We start from the raw sequence: 16,627 nt of genomic DNA on the forward strand, positions 1-16,627 counted from the left end.
CCCATGCATGATTCAGCCTCACCTTGAAAGTCTCCAGAGATGGAGCATCCACCATAGCTCTGGAAAACTTCCAGTGCCTCATCACCCTCATTGTAAAAGACTTTTTCTTTATATCTAACATAAATTTCCCTTTTTTAAGCTTGAGACTCCCCTTGTTCTATCACCGCTGAGCCTGCAAAAGAGCCTGTCCCCTTCTTTCTGTTGCTCCTCTTTAGATATTGAAAGGTTGCTCTCTGGTCATCTCAGAGCCTTCTCTTCTCCAGGCCAAATAGCGAGAGCTCTTTCAGCCTATCCTCATAGGATAGGTATTCCATCTTTTGGATCATTTTTGTGGCCCTCCTCCGGACCCACTCTAACAAGTCTGGCTCTCATGTTCTGAGAAATCTACATCTGGATGCAGAACTCCAGATGAGGCTTCACCTGTACACAGTAGAGGGACAGAATCACCTCCCTTGACCTGGTGACCACTGAGGATCAGGAAAAGGCAGATGTTCTGAATGCCTTCTTACATCTGTCTTTAAAAATCAGACCAGTTGTCCTCAGGGTACTCCACTCTCTGACCTGGTAGTCTTGGCCAGGGAGCAGACAAAACCTCCCACAGTTAAGGAGGACACAATCAAAGACCTAATACTCCAACTGGCTTGCCACAAGTCCAGGGGGCCAGATGAGATTCACCCCAGAGTGCTGAGGGAACTGGCGGAGGTAATAGTCAAGCCGTTTTCCATCATCATCAGTGCTCCTTGTTAACTAGTGAGGTCCCAGAAGATGGAAGGCTTGCCAGTGTGACTCCCATCTACAAGAAGGGTTGTAAGAAGGACAGGGGAACCACAGGCCTGTTAGCCTGACCTCGGTTCCAGGGAAGTTTATGGAACAAATTGTTTTGAGTGGGATCACACAGCATATGCGGGACAACTGGGGGATCAGGCCTAGCCTGCATGGATTCACGAAGGGCAGGTTCTGCTTGACCAACCTGATCTCCTTCTATGATCTAGTGACCCATCTGGTGGATAAGGGAAAGACTGTTGATGTAGTCTACCTAGACTTCATCAAAGCCTTTGACACTGTCTCCCACAGTATTCTCCTGCAGAAGCTGGCAACCTGTGGCTTGGACGGGTACACTCTTGGCTGGGTAAGGAACTGGCTGGAGGGCCAGGCCCAGAGAGTGGTGGTGAATGGAGCTAAATCCAGCTGGCGACCAGTCACGAGGGGTGTTCCCAAGGGGTCGGTTCTGAGGCTTGTCCTCTTCAGTATCTTTACTGATGACGTAGATGATGGCATTAAGTTCACCCTCAATAAGTTTGCAGATGACGACATGTTGGCTAGAAGTGTCGATCTGCCTGGGGGTAGTGAGGCCCTGCAGAGGAATCTGGACAGGCTGGATATATGAGCTGAAGCCAATGGGATGAGGTTCAACAAGACCAAATGCCAAGTCTTGCACTTTGGCACAACAACCCCAGGCAACGCTACAGGCTTGGGGCAGAGTGGCTGGAAGACTGTGTAGAGAAAATGGACCTGGGGGTATTGATTGATACCCTGCTGAACATGGGCGAGCAGTGTGCCCAGGTGGGTGAGAAGGCCAGTGGCATCCTGGCTTGCATTAGAAATGGTGTTGCCAGCAGGAACAGGGGAGTAATCATCCCCCTGTACTAAGCACTGGTGAGGACACACCTTGAGTACTGTGTCCAGTTTTGGGCCCCTCGTTGCAAAAAAGACATTGAGGCCCTGGAGTGGGTTCAAAGAAGGGCAGAAAAGCTGGTGAGGGGTCTAGAGCACAAGTCTTACTAGGTGCAGCTGAAGGAGTTGGGATTGTTCAGTCTGGAAGAGAGGAGGCTCAGGGGAGACCTTATTGCACTCTATACGTGAAGGGAGGCTGGGGTTTGGCCTCTTCTCTCGTGTAACTGGTGATAGGACATAGGACTAGAGGGAATGGCTTCAAGCTGTGCCAGGGGAGATTCAGGCTGGACATTAGGAAATACTACTTCTCTGAAAGAGTGGTCAGGCACTGGAAGGGGCTGCCTAGGGAAGTAGTGAAGTCATCGATTGTGGATGTGTTCAAGGAACGTTTGGATTTTATGTTGAGGGACATGGTTTAGTGAGTACTATTGGTGATAGATGGGTGGTTGGACTGGATGATCTTGAAGGTCTTTTCCAACCTTGGTAATTCTGTGATTCTGTGATGGGTGGATGATTGGACTGGGTGATCCTGTGGGTCTTTTCCAACCTTGGTGATTCTATGATTCTATGATTCTATAACCTGTTGGTCACTCTTCTTTTCATGTATCCCAGGATACTGTTGGTTTCCTAGGCTATGAGGACACATTACTGATGCATGTTCAGCTTCCCATCCAGCAGTACCCCAGATTCTTTTCAACACGGCTATCCTCAATCCTTTAATCTCCTGGCTTGTATTGGCAGTAGATGTTGGCTCTACTCAGGTGCAAGACCTTGCACTTGGACTTGATAAACCTCACGAGGTTCACCTGGCCCTACTGCTCAAGCCTGTCTGGCTTCCTCTGGATGGCATCCCATCCCTCTGGTGTGTCAACCTGTCATGGTTTTGGTTTTTGCTTATTTGATTTTCAATATTCCACATCAAAACATCATGTACTGGAAGTGTTAATGCTCTAATTCTACGTACCTATCCCTGTACGGGATACGTGACTTGCGGAAGTCACGGGATCTGACCCTTCCGGGGGGGGCGGTCTCTTACTGCCTGGCAGTGGGTGCTGGAGGGTGCTTTCCTAGCCATTCCAAGCTTTTTCAGGTTTGACTCGGTCTCGGGAACTCTCTCTCATATCTTATTTGATTTATTAGTCTCAATTTCAATTAGATTGTATTATATTGTATTATTTTATATTCCGATATCATAGTTAGTAAAATAAGTTTACCTCCATAGATTGTTGCCGCTGTTTTTTTCCTTTTCCCCCTTCCTTCCCATTTTGTGGGCCCAGGTGGGGGGTGGGGAGGGCAGGGGCCTACTGCCCCCTGTCACGGGCATAAACTGATCTAGTTAATTCCGTGACACAACCACTCCCCACAGCATGTTGTCATCTGCACACGTGCTGAGGGTGCACTCAAGTCCATTGTCAATGTCATTCATGGAGATATTAAAGAACATTTGTCCCAGCAATGATCCCTGGTGTACCTCATTTGTCACTGATCTCCCTTCATCTAGACATTGAGCCATTGATCACCACTCTCTGGACTCAATCCTGCAGCCAGTTCTACATCCACGGTTAGCAGCATGCTATCTAGTTCCTTTTTTTTAAAAAAAATATATATATATATTTTTTTTAATAAAAAAATTGCAAGTACTTTTACAGCACTACGTCTAGGAAAAGAGTGATTTTATTTATTTGAGATATAGAAAAACAGGAGATTTAACTTCTCCTGCTTTCAGAGAAAATTAGAATAACTAGTCACGTGTCTTGTATTTTTTTTTTTTTCCTGCAAATTATGATCCACTGAAAAAAAGTATACAACTTATAATAAGGAATACCTAAATGATAAATATGGTTAATGTCCCAAAATGATTTTTACTGTTAGACAAGAGCAAGAAACAAGAAGTATATTTAATTAATTATTCCTTTATGGAATTATTTAATTCCATGAGCAGATTATAGATTTACTTACAGATGACAGGATAGCACTTTGAAGTAACAATGTTACCTCTTGTATAATAGTTAAAATCACATAAGTGTTTTAAAGTTCACAAAGATGAAACTTTTAATCTAGTGAATACAGATTGAAGAACTAATCAGATCTAGAAGTTAAACTTAAGAATGCGAGGAAGGGGGATCTCTTGTCAGTGTGGAAGAAGAGACAAGGAAGACAATTCACCACTATACATTCATACTGTTAGGATTAATAAATCCTGGATCTTGTTACAAAAATTAATATTCAGTTGGATGTTTTCAGACAATCTTGCATTTCTGTCAGCACATTCATATAAAGTGAGTGAGAAGTGAACTGGAATAAAAATTGTCAGTTCTGGGTGACTTTCTCTTCTATTTGCTCCCAGACATGGAAAAGGGAAGGAACTCTAAATGACAAGACTGTGAGAATCATAATTCACACTGTAAACAATATAATAATAATTACGATAATAATATTAAGGATTAAAATAATCCTGCAAAACAATGCAATAGAAATATAAGCAGTTTTCTTAAAGAAGACTTCACATCCTGTTTCTTTGCTAGTCTGAGTACATTTCCATCAGCATTTTGATACATTAATTTAGATTTGTTTTGATACAATCTGAGAATCCAAGAGACTAAGATTCTAGTTCACTTGGAAATTTTGATTTTAACTATTAGTTGGAAAGATAACTATTGCAGGCAGTTCTATGTTCCTTGAAGCTTTTACTTATTTAATTCTAAACTTTAAACATTCTCTGAAAGAGAAACTTCTTTCCTCTTTTATTACGCTCTCTTAACAGAGAGCTTAAACACTGTCAGAGACTTGCCAGTCTATATTCCATTACAGTGTTTTTGTGACAAAATGCTCAATCTTCTTTACTTTCTGTTTTCTAGGGTGCGATTTCTCTCTGAACAAAACAGATTTAATCTTATGAAAATACCTCACAATTTATTTTCCTGATGGGAAAGGAGAAAAATCAGATTTTAAAATCTTGAAGTTTGCAAAAATACTTTTTTTGTTTCAGTAAGCACTGCTTAGTGATGGTATAACTGAGGATTTATTAGTCCATAGTGACACACTTTGCCTCCAAGACAGCCAGCATGTTTTTACCAAGGGTAGGTCATGACTAACCTATCTGGTAGCTTTCAGCGATGGAATGACAACATTGATGGACAAAGAGAAGGCAACCAGTGTCATCTACTCGGACTTATGTAAGGCCTTTGACATGGTCCCCCACCACATCCTTGTCTCTAAATTGGACAGATTTGGATTTGAGGGGTAAACGGTCAATAAGAAATTGCTTGGAAGGCAATAAGCAGAGGGTTGTGGTGAATGGCATTACATGTTCAGGTCTATGCTAGTGACAAGCAGCATCACTGTCTCGCTCCAATTTATAGGAGGGAGATGAGATTCCTTTTAATATCTGTATACCTGGCGTGAGATTAAGAAACAACGGTTCAAATGTTAGACCAACCAGTTTATTATAAAGCCTAGTCAGGGAGATGGGGAAGGGAAGGAGGGCAATAGAAAAGATAGGGAAAAAGTAAGAATAGCATGAAGTGGGGATAGTCGCTACCAAGATCCAGCAGCGGTCCTGTTGCACACTGTTTCAAAGGTCTGAGGCAAAAGCAGCAGCGTGGGAGAGTAGCAGCAGTGTGGCCAGCTTTGGGCAGCAAGCAGGTAGCAGGAAGAAGTCACAGAGCCAATCCGGGAGGAAGCAGCAGGACTCAGGTTGCAGGCCCAGGAGAGTCCATCAGCATGCAGGAATTCCGTAGTGAGGAATCTGATGGATGCAGATAGAGTGCAGAGCAAGTCTGGGAGGGAGAGAGGCAGGTCATGAGGCTTCTCATGTCAGAAATCTCTTTTTCTTCATGAGGAATCTGTTGCCAGAAAACCTTCCCTCACGGTTGTTGATCCCTCTTTAATTCCTCCTTTTTTTTTCCTGCCTTCATGGCATCAGGGGTCTGTCTTGTAATTGATTCTCTTCAGCATCTTCATCAATTACATTGATGATGGGCTCAAGTGCCCCCTCAGCTAGTTTGCTGATGACACCAAGCTTAGTGGTGCAGTTGAAACATTAGCAGGAAGGGATGCCATTCAGAGGAACTTCAACAAACTTGAAAGGTGGGTCCATGTATACCTAATGAGGTTCAGCATAGTAAAATGCAATTTTTTGCACTTTCTTTGGAGTAATCCCAGATACATATGTAGAATGGGAGAATAACTCCTTGAGAGCAGCCCTGCTGAGAAGGACTGGGGGTCCTGGTGGGTAAAAAACTTAATACAAGCCAGCGGTGTGCTCTTGAAGCTCAGAAGGCCAATACTATCCTGAGCTTAACCAGCAGAGGGGTGGCCAGTAGGGACAGGTAGGTGATTCTCTCTCTCTACATTGCCCCTATGAGGCCCCATCTGGAGTACTCCATCCCAGTCTGGAGTCCCTAGTACAGAAAAGTTGTGGAGCTGTTGGAGAGTTTCCAGAGGAGGGCCATAAAGATTATCAGAGGGGTGGAACACCTCCCCTACGAAGACAGGCTGAGGAAGCTGGGCTTATTCAGCTGGAGAAAGCTGTGAGGAGACCTCATTGCAGCCTTCCAGTATTTAAAAGGGGATTATAAACAGGAAGGGAATCAGCTTTTTACTCAGGTAGATAGTGATAGGACAAGAGTGAATAGTTTTAGGCTCAAGGAGGGAAAGTTTAAATTGGATGTCAGGGAGGTGGTTGAGTCACCATCCCTGGATATGTTTAAAATCTATTTGGATATGGTGCTCAGGGACATGATTTAGTGGAGTGTTGTTAGGGTAGTATGGTTAAGTCATGGTTGGACTCGATGATCTTTAAGGTCTTTTCCAACCTGAGTGATTCTATGATTCTATGATTTGCTATTTATTGCCATTTCTTTGCTAGCATTTTTTTCTGGAATAATTAGGAGTATTTTGGCTTCACGTCACCAGTAAGATAAATAAAGTAGAAAGATGATTTTAAATTGCAGTGTGGCTAGGCAGTTGACAAAAAAAGAAAACAACAAATTCTTAATGTCATGAATGATCACATTCAGTGTCATGAATATCATCTGTGCTAAACAGAATGGCTTAAGTTGATTATTGTACAATTCCCTTGCTCAAAGTGACACATAGCAGATAACCCACATTTGTGTCCTGATGACATTTCAGTATATTTAGAGAATCCACACATCTGTGCCAGTGCTCAGTTACCCCAAAACTAAAAAAAGTAATTCCTTATGTTCAGAGAGATGTCCTGTGTCACTTATTGCCCATTACTTTGGCCTCTTACTCAACACATCTGAAAAAGCCTTGCTCTGCCTTTTTTTTTTTTCTTTTTTTTTCCACCCTTCCTTTATGTGCTTATTTATCTGCTTTGATGAAATCCATTCCTAGCCTTCTATTCCCTAGGCTAAACAGTCCTAGTTCTCCCAAAGTTTCTTTATGAGAGCCAACCTCTTTATCATCTTTATGGCTCTATGTTGGACTCTCTTGAGTACAGCCATATCTCTCTTGTACTGGAGAGGAAGGAGGAAAAAAGGATACAGTACCCGATGTGGGGCCTTACTGGCAGTGGGAAAAGGGTCATCTGCCTTGACATGTTCATGACACTTCCCCTAATGCAGCCCAGGAATCTACTGATCTTCTTTGCAGCAAGAACTCATTCCCATCTCATATTCAGTTCTCTCATGTATAGCTCGGATCCTTACTGCAAAACTGCTTTCTAGCAGACTGGGGACCAGAATAGATTTCTGCACAGGGATATTCCTCCCCAGGTGCAGGACTTAGGACTTCTCTGGGTTGAACTTAATGAGCAGAAAGACTGTGCATCAGCCTCTCCCCCCAATTTTGTGTCATCATCAATTTACTGAGGGTACACTCTCCTTCAACATCTACAGCATAAATGAAGATTATCTCTTGCTGGACTTCCTGCCCCTTAATGCTACTTTCTGGATGGATTTTTCAGACAGCTTTCAATCCGCTTCGCTGTCTGCTCCCACCAGCCTGTACTGAAACAATTTATCTGTGAGGATTTCATGGAAAATAGTGTCAAATCCTCACTGAACTTCATTTAGACAATTTCCACTACTCTTACTTATGACCAAGGATTGTCTAGATTATTATCATGTGATAAAATAATTCTGAACATGTGCAGTATTACTACTTCAGCTGAGTGCATGGAGACAGATGGTATTCATTCTAGAGTGCTCAAAATGCTGGATGATGTTAACGTGAGACCCCTCTCATTTTTATTCAGTGGTCTAGGGAATTTGGAGTGATCTCAGTTGACTGGAAACTAATAAATGTTGTCCCAGTTTTCAAGGATGCCTAGAAAGAAGAGAGTGGTAATTACTGGCTTTTCAGTGTCATTTCAGCTTCTAAAATATTGTGGAGATGATTATTCTGGGAGTTACTGAAAAGCACTCGAAAGAAAATGCAGTTGTTGGTCATAGCCATTGAAATCACATGGGAAAGTCCTGTTCAATGAGCTTAATTTCCTTTTATGACAATATTAACCATCCCACTGACCAAGGGAATATATTTGATCTTATCTTTTTGGATTTCAGTCAAGCTTTTGATGCTGTTTCTCACAGTATCCTTATGAACAAAAATTCCAACATGCAGCTAGACATAAACATAATTTAAAGGGTAAACACCAATGTCAAACAAGGTTGATCTGATAAGCTGATGAATAATAATTTGAGTTACATCAGGCTGGCAGTCAGTAGTGGTGTTCCAAAAGGTTCTATTCCTGAAGCAAGTTTTCTCTGATGATTTTATAACTGATCTGAAGAATCAAATACATACTAAGTACATTTGCAGAAAAAAATTATGTGCCACGATATAAAAAGGACTATTTGAGAGTATCCAAAGGAGGACAACAAAAGAAGAAAAACTTTTCCTTGATAGCAATACCATTGTCAATAAACAATTATCTTTTTCGTCCATGCTACAAATAATATGAATTCCAAGAAATGTGGAATGGAGCTGGGGGACAAATAAACCCCTAGCATTCAAAAGCAAAGTATGAAGATATGCACAACTGAAAGGAAGGGTATCTTTTTGTATCTTCCTACAGTGGCATTCAAATACCTGCTGTAAAGTTGATTCTTGCATTCAGTGTGTATCTGACAATTTTGTCAGTTATAGTTTAGGCAGTTTATAGATCTATTAGCCTGACTTCTAGTGAGAAACTGTCAAATAAGTTAGAATGTACCTCCATGTAATAGAGATTTACATTTGCTTGGCAAAAACACAAAAAATAGTTGTAGAATTGGCAAGGCTACCATTTTGTTTTCAAAAACTGCAGTTTCATAAAAAGTAACTTACAGATGAACATTCTGTCTGCTCAAGTACTGCAGGTTTTGGTAGCATTTTTGTACTTACTGTGCTAATAGCAATTATATGGATGTTAAGCTAGATTTCTATACTGAATAGTACTTAAAAAAAGTACAGTGGCATAGCAAGAAAGTGTTCATATTTAAGGCACTGTGGTTAAATTCACAATTGTTGTTGCATGAACACTATAATCAGAAAATATGATATTTATACCATTGAATATATTATAAATTACTTTATGATCTATTCTCTTCACATCAGTATTATTCTAGAAACTACTCCTGTTTTATTAGCTCATTAACTCTCCAAGATCTATTGGTATTAATGTGGTATGTAAATTAAACTTTTTTTTTTTTTTTTTTTTTTTCAGGGAAAACTTGAAGAGTCTGTCACTTTTCATCCTCCAGTCACTGACTGTGCTATAAGGACACTGTGGTGAAGTGGTAAGTTTATACTTTTATCAGTTAAAGCATAATTTCAGATTTAATTGCTAGAATTTTATCCTTCAGTGCTAGTGTCTATGTAACAAAACTTTAGAAATGTCTTCTTGGCCCTCTTGGAAAACCCAGGATTGAAAGTGTACAATAGATCTGATGTGTAAGAAGTTGAAACAGTAGAAATATCAGATTTATTCTACATTTACAGATTAGCCTTATTTACTATGAACAGTTCTGTTGATTGATCAGTGTCCAATACCTACTTCCAGAAATCCTAGGCTTCAATATTTCTCAAAATAAGGATGGTAACTGTAGTTAGTTTTGAAGGGCTTACATAATTCAGAAATGTTTGATATTGAAAGTTTTTCAAATTTCAATGATCTATTTTTCTACTACCTACCTTTTTTTTCTCCAAGACTCTGCTTCTCTACCTCCCTTCCCTACTGCACCTCACCACTACCACTATAGAATGACACTAGAAATTTGAACAAGCGTGTTTTCTGTAAGAGATTTCTTTTAATTCTTTTACTTTTTGACTCTCGGTGGAGAGAACAAGTAATGTAATTCTAGATGTTAGAACAGTTCTGATTAATATTTGTCAAGTGACTGCAAACCACAATTCAGATAATTAAGACTGTTCATTTCAATAGTGTTTTTTTTGTTTGTTTGTTTTGTTTTTTTCTTCTCTCCAACAGTTTACCCTATCAGCCATACTGTATCACACTTATTTTGCTACAGACTGAGAGATAATGTTACTACTGGAACTTGAGTACTAAGAAATACAGATCTTGATCTTTCAGAGAGAAATCATATGGCTTTTGTTAAGCTAGACACTATTCTATGTTATTGTTTTTTTGTTTTTTCTTTTGTTTTGTTGTTTTTGTTATTCTTTTTTTGTTTGCACTTAACAATCTATTAATAATATAGCTTTTTTTTTTTTTTTTAAATAAAGCTACAATAATAGATTGAGAACTTTAGATATACATCCATGTTGTATGAAAAAGAACTATGTTCCAGAATTTAAATAACAAAAAGAATATACCTTTCATGGTTCTAGTTAGTAAGAAGACTAAAGGTGTATGCTATTTCATCTTCTAAGGAAATAGTAGTGGGCTTTATATCATGTATATCAATTACAAAGCTAAGACCATATACAGCATGGATTCTGGACTTGTTCAGCCTAAAAAAGAGGATTCAAGAAGACCTCATTGCAGCCTTCCAGTACTTGAAGGGAGATTAAAAAAAAAGGAGGGAGAGTTACTTTTTACATGGATTCATGACTACATGACTGGGAGTGGGAGAATGCTTTTAAACTGAAAGAAGGGTGATTTAGATTAGATGTTTGAAGGAAATTTTTCACTCAGAGGGTGATGAGGCCCTGCAACAGATTATCCAGAGTAGTTATGAATGCCCCATCCCTCGAAGCATTCAAGACCTGGTTAGATGGAGCCCTGGGCAACCCAGTGACAACTCTAGCCATTGCAGTGCAGTTGGAACTAAGTTATACTTAAGATTCTTTCCAACCCAAGCCATCCAATGATTCTATGGAAGTGTCTATGCAGTAGATAATTTTTTTATTATAGAGACTGTCAACAATTTACAGGCTGATTCAGCCCGGTTCTGTGACTAGTGGGGCAGAGGGATCCGCAGATCCACGCCTCTGGAAAGGGGAAACAGGGGACCCCAAAATAATTGAAAACAGTGGCAACAATCTGAGATGAAACAAACTAATTTACTAAATATAGTATTAGCAAAATATAATGAGAGAGAGAGTGTGTGCGAAAGGTGGATAGGCCTCACCACAACACTGAGGTGAGAAGTGCAGTCCAGTTGAGCCAATGAAGAAAAGCAGAAGGAGAAGAGCAGACAGAGAAGTGCAGGCGAAGAAGAGCAGGAGAAGAAGAGAGTATTGGGTGACCTTGCCAGGAGTTACATCACCTCTCTGACCACAAAGCCCCCTGGGGAACGTAGTTCTTCTCCTCCGGACAGGCACCTGGAACTTGTCATCAACAGTCAAACCCCCAGTGCATTACATGCTGTTATGATGTGGAATACTGATAACCAAAAATCATAAAACCATGACAGAGACTGTTACATAACGTGTATTATGGAAATACATTGATGATTCTTTTTAATTATGAACTCAAATACTCTGTATAATTTCTCATTCATCACAAATGCTTGTATGCCATTTTCTAGTAAAGCAGCAAGAAGATAATAGTCTCAAATTTCTACTTGGATTATTAATTAAATTTCTAATAACAGGATCAGATTTCTACTGCTTTTCTCTATTTGTTCTTTGTGATGTCTCATGCTTTAAAAAACTTTTAACATGAAAGAAGTTGAAGCTTTCCAATGCTGTGGGGACAATGAATTAAGATTTTTAAATATGTTAATAGCTAAGGAAGGACCAGAGATAACACTGGTCTATTACATGAATTTAGTCACCTCATAATTAGTGACTTAGAAGAAGCAGAGATGTTTAATGCCTTCTTAGATATTGTCTTTAAAACAAATGATGGTCTGGGACTCCCAAGGTTATCAGCTGGAAGACTGTGATTATATAAATGTAAAGCCAAATTCAAACTTGTGTTGGAATTGCAGGTTCAGCTGGATACATGTAAGCCTAATAGGGCTAATCCCAGAGCACTATAAGAGTTTTCAGATGTCATCATGAGATTTCTCTTTCTCTCTCTCTCTCTCTTTTTTTTTTTTTTTTTTCCCCCAATGGCCTTGGGAATCTGGATATGTCTCAGTTGACTGGGACTTGGCTAACTTCTCAGTTTTCAAGATGGGCAAGAAAAAAGATCCTGGTAATTACAGACCAGTCACTTGGGGGGTTTCAAAGAACTGTATTCTGGAGCCCATTTTCTCTGATGTTTTTATAAAAGATGCAAGAATCCAATAAGCACTATGTAAATTTGCAGATGATACTAAATTGGGAGTAACTATAGACCCCCTCAAGGATAAAGAGGCCTTACATTTCTGCTCTAAAGCTTTTGTCTTTCATAGTTGCTTGCTTGATAGAATCCTTTCACATAGACTAGCACAACCATTAAGTTGTCTTCTACTAAGATGTCTGATGGGTTACTTCTATTTTAATGCCTCTGAAGATTTCTGTATTATACAAATACAGCGTAAATACAGATGTTACAACTGTAGTGCTTTAATATCATAATAACCAGAGTTATACTTAACTATTTGTTAAATTCAGAAGAATTCTCTCTATTAGTGACTATAGGAAAAATAATAATATCTCAAAACCAGAAGGTCTGATACTTATTTCATTTTGGTATGTGAGCTAGAGATAATTTCATATGCCCTCAGTCCCCTTGGGTTAATGAGAAGTGATACACTTTCTTGAAGAAGAGGGTTTTTTTTTACCTTTTAAACAATGATTGAAATATATGAGCAGCCTCCTTTAGTTCTACAGCAAGAATTTAGGTGAAATAGCATCAGAAAAAGAGCTACACATAAATTTGTCTAAGAGAGGGAAAAAAAAAAAATTTTGAAATAAACTGTTATTAGTATCTTCTCCAAAAATTCATTGGTAAGGGCTGGAAGACAGTGACCTTCTTCATAATTCCTTTCTTGGACACATGGTTTGGTGATGCTAAAATACTCTAGAGAAAGGAATTTAAAATAAATAAACAAAATAATAAATAAATAAATAAATAGTTTAAAATTCCCTTCTCACAAAATCAGTTCAAAAGTATTACTATTTAGTAGGAGAGAATTACAATTATTTGGAAATCTCTTTCATTTTTCAATATACTTTTTTTTTATATATAAATTCAGAACCCTATCTACTTAATCTTATTTTAAGTTTCAGAGTATCTTATTTGTTTTTTTGTTTTTTTTTTTTTCAATTTAGATATTACTTCTACTATGCATTACACAAGGAATAAAAAATTAATAACAACAAAAACAACAACAATAATATCAATAATAATATGTGTGTCTAAAAAAATAAGTCTTTCTTTGCCTGGAGCTTTGTTGGATTGATAATCAGTAGTCAGGATTTGCAGATTTATTTGGCGATACCTTGAAGACTACTGAAATAACACTTTATTTCAGTATTTATTGATTACTGATTCACATTATGTGAAGTATTATAATTTCTGATTTTTTCAACAAGTGACAAAAAAGTTGTTTCAACTTCTGTGAATATAGAAGTTATTAAAAAACAGACAAACAAACGAGTACTACTACTTTTCCACTGACATGTTCCCATCTTGCTGTAGTAGCTGACTTCATTTGATTCCCACTCTTTCTTCATCTGCTTAAAAATATATCTGAGATAATAATAACAGTTGCAAAATGTAAGTCAGCAGCTGTTAGCAAACATATTTTTGTTGCTGACAAATTCAATTAAAGTCATTGCTAGCTAAATCTATCAGATAAGATGCAGCTCAGGAAAGGTCAACTCTGATTTTTTTTTTTTTTTTCCCCCATGATAATTTCCTAGTTAATTATCTCCATTAAGCCCATAAAATTCATTTGAAAGTGAAGCACATAAAAGTAAATTATGGAAAATGCCTGGGTTGTTTGTGGGTATTCTAGAATGTAAAGCCTTGTGTGTCTGCAATGCCTAATGCTTTTGCTAAAATTGTTCAGACTGGAGCAGAACCATAAATAATGTCTAGATATTTTCATCAAAATTGAATATTTCCAAGGCAAATTATGATAGGAAACTTCCTTTAGCCTCCCACACTATACCTGCTTCTCTTCCACCATACAATACTTCCAGGTTTTTTATTGCTTGAATTTTGAACTATGTTTTAGGTTGTTTATGAATGACGTGAAGGTTCTTAATACACAATAACAAATAAAAACATTCTATCAGTAGTGGGATTTGGAGAGTGAGTTCAAACTTTGTCATGAATAAAAAATATAATTGCTGGGGGGAAAAAAAAAATCTTAAGGATAAGATAAGATGAAGCTGCAGTTTTTATAGCTATATTAATCTTTTAAGGCTTTGAGTTTCTTTATGATCAAAGTCCATTAAAGGTAACATTTGCCAACAATGCCACGAGCTTGACTTTAGCTGTTCACATAACTGAAACATTCATAGCCTTTGATTTAGCTCTTTTAGTAATTGTAATAGTTAACAGAAAGCACACCACAGGTAGGAGCCTAAAACGACCAGCTGCAGAATTCCACAACTGCAGAAGCAAAGTTTTTTTAGAATAAAATATTTTATTTTAGTATATATTTTTAGTATATCTATCAATTTAAGAGAGAATAAAGATTTTCATGAGAGCAAGAGCAACAGTGAGCAATGAAAACTAAGGAAAAACGGAAAACCAATTTCCATTCAGAAATTATAAGGGAGAAAACTGCTGAATACCAGAAAATAGGCTGGTAGCTACCCTAAACAGTTGTAATGATCATTTCTCTGCAGTTAAAATGTTTTCCTTTATTATGTTGTCTTCCATATGGAGACACCGAAGTTGTGTCTGCTAAAATACCTGAAGGAGAGTTTTTATTCCTTGAAGCTTAAAAAGATTATTTCAGTTTATTTGTTACAGGTCTTCTGCAGTTCTTATGAATATCAGTGAGAAAAATAAAACGGTAAGCTATATAAACATGAGGTAATGCCAAAACAATTTTCACCTCCCCTTCTTCCACACTAATATGGAAATATATGGCATATAATTAGTCCAGACAGTAGTGAAGCTCTCATTAGGCAAACAGCCTCACAGTCCACTACAGATGTTCATTAAATTGAAGAATGGTGTAATTCTGCCTTTTTCAAAGAAGACAGGCATTCATGCAGTTTTGAAAGAGACCTGTGGTCTACTATACTGTGCTTATCCCATGGGACAAGCACAGCTTCCTTTATAAAAACTTCTTTTTAGTAGAACAAAATGTTGCCAACTACACCTTTCATTATCCATATTTTTTTTTTTTTAATTTTTTTTTTTTTAATGAAACATGTTTGTTGGGTAGATATCTGAAAGAGACTACAAGTTCCTAACACATTCAAGCAACCATATACTTAAATAATATAGCTATGAGAGATCTCTGGTATTTTTTCCTCCTTATTTACTAGTGATTAAGTGTTCAAGAGCTCCTCTGAAAATGTAAGTACCCAACTTTGTGTTTCTATCTCACATTAATTTACATAAGAATATTCAAAATTAAGTTTGAATGTTTTACAAAGTTAAAAATCTGTACTTGCACATTCCAATTATTTTTCTGTCACTGGCATGCTTGTGATTTTATTCTGACAGAATGTGCATTAGAATAATCATGTGGTTCAAATGAAATTCAATATTCAGATTTTAAGTAAACTATAGACAATATTAATACATTTGAGTTTATTTGATACATCCAAGTTTTTTTAATCAGAAATAGACCTCTTTTGGAGATTGATTTTATTAATACCAATAACAACATAAAGAAGATAAGCAACATTTCTTTTTCCTGAACCTAATTCAGATAGGGGTTAAGTATATCTCTCAGATAGAGAGACAAACAGATAAAAATGTTCATTTAGATTTCAGTAGAAATGATGATGACATCTGCTAACATGTTCTTAAGAAATCATTTTCTCCAATTTCCAATGTGAAAAAAGTAAAAAAGAAGTGCAAGAAGAAAAGTAAAAAATTAATTGCATCTATAATACCTCAAAAATTTCTTAAAAACACTTATTAGCAAAGAAATAAACTAAAGTGATTCAGAATGAACTAGCAGTATAATGTTATGAGTGTTAGTGATTCTATTTTGAAATTTCCTATCAGATTTAAATAAAAGAACACACACGCATATATAAGAAATATGAAAGCAAGAAATCCAAATAACAGTTACAAATCTTTATGCTTTAGACCATACTACTGGCCATGGAAATAAAATTTTCAGTTTTCATTAAGTCTGTAGTAATAGAAAATAGAAATATTTAGAGTGGTATTGATCACAGCTGCTCTTCTGAGTTCCTGAATCTGAAATCTTTGCTGGGTTAAGGTTTCAGCATTTAGTCAATTTATACATGATTTCTCAACATCCATCAATAGTCCCACATTCCAGAAAGAAATATAACTTGTGTTCCAGCCATATATGTTAGGAGATAGTGAACAAATGGTATATTTGTTTGGTATATTTGCAGGTCTACTGCCAACTTCTGGTGGAAGGAAGCAAAATGGCGCTTTGAATTGCTCAGAACAGAAACAATTGTATTAGTTTCATATGGCTAATTCAGATAGATACTG

General features: G+C 37.6%; 1 long non-coding RNA gene and 1 pseudogene across 2 annotated transcripts in view; one reads left to right on the forward strand and one right to left on the reverse strand.

The window, feature by feature from the left end:
- Positions 1–16,627, forward strand: part of LOC149913030 (uncharacterized) — a 345,134-nt gene that overhangs the window by 276,010 nt on the left and 52,497 nt on the right. For both annotated transcript variants that reach the window (XR_016462319.1, XR_016462320.1), the window contains exon 3: positions 9,350–9,422. This is a non-coding gene — a long non-coding RNA (uncharacterized LOC149913030). The remainder of the gene's footprint in view (positions 1–9,349; positions 9,423–16,627) is intronic.
- On the reverse strand, positions 695–3,100 carry LOC149913031 (uncharacterized; annotated as a pseudogene).

Source organism: Phasianus colchicus, chromosome Z, assembly GCF_987193195.1.
Source record: "Phasianus colchicus chromosome Z, bPhaCol1.hap1.1, whole genome shotgun sequence".
NCBI classification, from domain to species: domain Eukaryota; kingdom Metazoa; phylum Chordata; class Aves; order Galliformes; family Phasianidae; genus Phasianus; species Phasianus colchicus.